This window comes from Lactuca sativa, chromosome 2, assembly GCF_002870075.4.
Source record: "Lactuca sativa cultivar Salinas chromosome 2, Lsat_Salinas_v11, whole genome shotgun sequence".
NCBI lineage: Eukaryota > Viridiplantae > Streptophyta > Magnoliopsida > Asterales > Asteraceae > Lactuca > Lactuca sativa.
Window position 1 is genome coordinate 80,034,178 of NC_056624.2, and position 4,097 is coordinate 80,038,274.

At 41.0% G+C, this 4,097-nt stretch overlaps 1 non-coding gene across 1 annotated transcript; it reads left to right on the top strand.

The window, feature by feature from the left end:
* The first annotated feature begins 3,014 nt into the window (after positions 1-3,014).
* On the top strand, positions 3,015-3,121 carry LOC111912388 (small nucleolar RNA R71). The gene has a single exon (XR_002857143.1). It is a non-coding gene; the product is annotated as a small nucleolar RNA R71 (small nucleolar RNA).
* Positions 3,122-4,097: the final 976 nt, after the last annotated feature.

A 4,097-nucleotide genomic window follows, 5' to 3' on the forward strand; every position in this document is an offset into this window, starting at 1 on the left:
ACTCGGCGAGTCACGCGAACTGCACGAGTCAGTCGGCGGGTCGATGAAAATTAGACCATGAAATCTGGAAATTTCGTCAAGGGTTTTGTCTAGGCACTTACTATTAAGGTATTAAGGCCAGAATAAGCAGTCAAAACAACACAATTCATGAAAAATCAAAACCCTAGAAATTTACTACTTTTCAAAAACGGGTTTTTCATGCAATTGCTACCATAGATGGCCTTATAATCACGTTCTTAACAGAAAACAAGAAGAAATTTGTTACCTTTTGAGATTGAACTTGAGAAATTTGAAGAAAACTTGAAGAACAAAGATGAATGCTTGAGAGAAAGTTTGAGAGAGAGGCGCACGGCGAGTGTATGTGTGAAAAGAAACTGATTCTTAGGGTTACCGACTCGTCGAGTCGGAGTCAGACTCGGCGAGTCTGGTCGCGAAGTCAAACTTTTTCTGAAATTCATATGGACTCGTCGAGTTGTGCTCAGACTCGGCGAGTCTCTTGCAAAAAATTCATAATTTTCAAAATTTTGTTATTTATTTAAAATCATTTCACCCCACACTTAGCCTATGCATACTCTCAAGCAGACATGTCCGATGATTTGGAAGATTAAAATTCTAAAAACGAAGGAAAAATTAAAAAAAACTAAAAAGTAAAAGAAAGCAAACTCTATATAACGGGTTGCCTCCCGCCAAGCGCTTCTTTTTAAGGAGTCATTAGCTAGACTCCTTCCCATCTACGTTTCATCATCCTCGAGCATCGGGAATGCACGCCTAGTCCTTTGTGGTTTGTACTTGGTCTTGTAAGCGTAAATCTTCTTCTTGTAAGCCCTTTTCAATGCATCTCTTTTCTTTTTCACAGCATCACCCTCAGCGGCTTGGGCTTCCCTTTTCCTCTTTCTCTTCTTTACCCCATTCTTTTTCACCTTCTCTTGCACCTCCTTCTCTTTAAATTTAATTACTTCATATTTCGTGATGGTTCGTGCTTTAGGTTTAGTAGTGAATGGTTGATCAGCTTCCACCCTCCTCTCCTTTGTCTCTTCATCCTTTCCTGTGCTCAACCCATCTTCAAAAGGAATCGTATCAAGACATGCTACATCGGCGTATTGAATTTTCCTTCCCTTTCCTCCTTCTGCTGTTTGTTCTTCTAAAGAATCATGAATAATATCTAAATTCAAGGTATGTGAAGAACTAGTAACAAACAGATTTAACTCGGCCAAGTCTTTGTCAAATTCGATTGGACTCGTCGAGTCCATTAAGGTGACTCGGCGAGTCTGATCGGGTTCCATCAATTCTTGGATGTTTTCTGAGTTGGCTCCTTCTAGTAGCTTTTCTAACTCTTCCAAGTCCTTGTTAACATCTACATCTTCTTCAGAGTGTATCAAAAATTTTCTTGGATCTTCTTTTAGCAAACGTGCAAGATCTTTTTGTAATATCTCATCATCCAATTGGATAATTGAGATTTCTTCATTCTTTTCTTCTTCTTGCTTGGCTTCTGGAATAGCTTTAAACATTATAGATTCATCACCCACCCTTAATGTCAATGTAGACTCACATATATCAATTAAAGCACACACGGTGTTCAAGAATGATCTCCCCAAAATAATTGGAATTTCGGGGTCTTCTTTCAAATCAACTACCACAAAGTTTACTGGGAAAATAAACTTGTCAACTTTTATTAGGAGATCCTCACAAACGCCTTGTGGATGAATTATCGTCTTGTCCGCCAAATGGATCTTCATATTCACCGGCCTTGGTTCTGGTAATTTCAACTTTTTAAAGTATGAGAAAGGCATCATATTGATGCTTGCCCCAGAATCAGCTAATGCTCGGGTGGAAACTTCATTACCAAATTGGCACGGGATCACAATATTTCCCGGATCACCCTTCTTTTCAGGTAGCTCACTCATCAATATTTCCGCGACTTCAGCCAAATCTTTCCTAGCAGCAAAAAGGCCCTTAAGCAAGTTGAAGTACTTGGGTGTTTGGAGCATTGTTTCCACAAATGGCACATTAACTTGTAAAGCTTTAACATGCGTCATGAAGGTTCTGTATGCTTCTACTTTTCTGCAGGCATGGCTTTGATTGGGTATGGCAGAGGAGGATTATAAGGCTTCAAAGAACTGGCAGTTTTATCATTTACGTATGGACTCGTCGAGTCCATTGGAGTGACTCGGCGAGTCGGATCGGGTTTTGCTGGATCCAGTTCTTCTATCTTTTCTGCCTTCTTCTTGGAGATTCTCAGTGCTTCTGTATGTGTTTCTTCACTGCTGGAGGTTATTACACTTACATTCTCCATTCTTGGATTGGGTTTGGTGTTACTTGGAAGTTGACCCGGTCTTCTATCATTCACTTGATGCGCAAGCTGCCCCAGCTGTTTCTCAATGTTGAGAATTGATGCTTGCTGATTCCTAAGCATGTTTCTGGTCTCGTGTATGGCAGCATCGTGATCATTGTGTCTTTTTTCGGACGCGGCTATGAATCTAGTGAATAACTCTTCTAAATCGGCTTTCTTTTCTATCGGTTCTTCCTTTTGGTATAGTCCCCTCTCCTTCTGCTTGTATTTCTCCTCCTTTGCCTTCTTATACTCTTCGTATGGTATCCATTCCTTCTTAGGTTTCCGCCAATTTTCATCATATCGATCACCACTTGAATAAAAGACTTGAGCTTTCTTATTTCCATTCTCATCCAAATCACAATCCTTTGTGAGATGGGGCCCTCTACAATTTTCGCATCCTACCCTAATAGCATGGATTGCTTGATCCATTTTTGTCATTCTTCGATCTAGCCTATCAAGTTTAGCTATCACCGCAGCCATGCTATCATTTGTCGTGTTCACTACTCCACGACTTACTTCGTTTCTCGGATTATGGTATTCTCTAGAGTGCTTAGAGAATTCTTCAATTAATTCTTTAATTACCGGGGGCGCCTTCTTTGAGAGTGGGCCTTGAGAATCAAGCAATTGCCTTGTGGTGACATTGACTCCATCATAGAAAATGGAGACCTCTTGTTGGCTATTAAGGTCATGGTGTGGGCAATTTCTAAGTAGGCTCTTGTATCTTTCCCAAGCTTCATAAAGGGATTCTCCGGGTTGTTGCTCGAAGTTGGCAATGGCTTTCTTTAGCTTGGCTATCTTGGAGGGCGGGCAAAAATGGTCTATGAACTCTTCTTTCATCTTGGCCCATGTGGTGACCGATCCATGAGGAAGTGACTTTAACCAATCTTTTGCAGCTCCTTTAAATGTGACAGGAAGCATGCGAAGAACCTGGGTCTCGTGTGGAACATTCAGGACGTTGAAGTAATCGGCCACATCATTCACTTCGTCCAAGTGCTTGTAAGCGTCTTCGTGATCCTTCCCGTAAAAAGGAATCTCCTTGAGTTGGGAGAGAATATGGCCTTTTAGTTCGAAAGTAGCGGTCGCGGGAATTGCGGGTTGCACAAGCCCCGGCCCGGTGTCATCACGCATCCTTTTCTTCCATTCCCCCATAGGGACTTCATCAATGTTAGCCATTGTGATATCTAACTCTTCTTCGGAATCGGTTTCGTGCTCGTAAGTATGCTCTTCTTCTTCCTCGGTCTCGTACTCGATATCTTCTTGAATTGGTTCTTCAACTGTCAACGAGGCACTGGATGCTCCTGATTTTCTGCTCTTCTTCTTGCTGAAAACGGATTTCAAGTTTTTGAGTGGTGAGTTCTTTGAAGATGTGGTTTCTCCAACGGCTTTTCCTCTGCTTCTTCTTAGTGCGGATTCTGGGTCTTCCAAAGGAGGGACCAGAGGTGTATCAGATCCTCGGGTCATGAAACAACTGTAAACAAACAAAAGAAAAGAAACAGAACGCATAAAAAGAACAAAAACGAAATAAAAAAAATAAAGACTGAAACAGCGATGTACTCGCCGAGTCGGCACGAGTGCACTCGGCGAGTTCAAGGCAAAAACCGAAAAGAAAAATTCTAATTATTCTAAAAACAAATTTTTTATAAACTAATTCTACTTACTGAATTACTTTGTAAATAACTTTGTGTAAGATAAATCTCACACAAAGGATCGATTAAACTAGAATTTAATATTAATTTTAGAACCGTTCCCCGGCAACGGCGCCAAA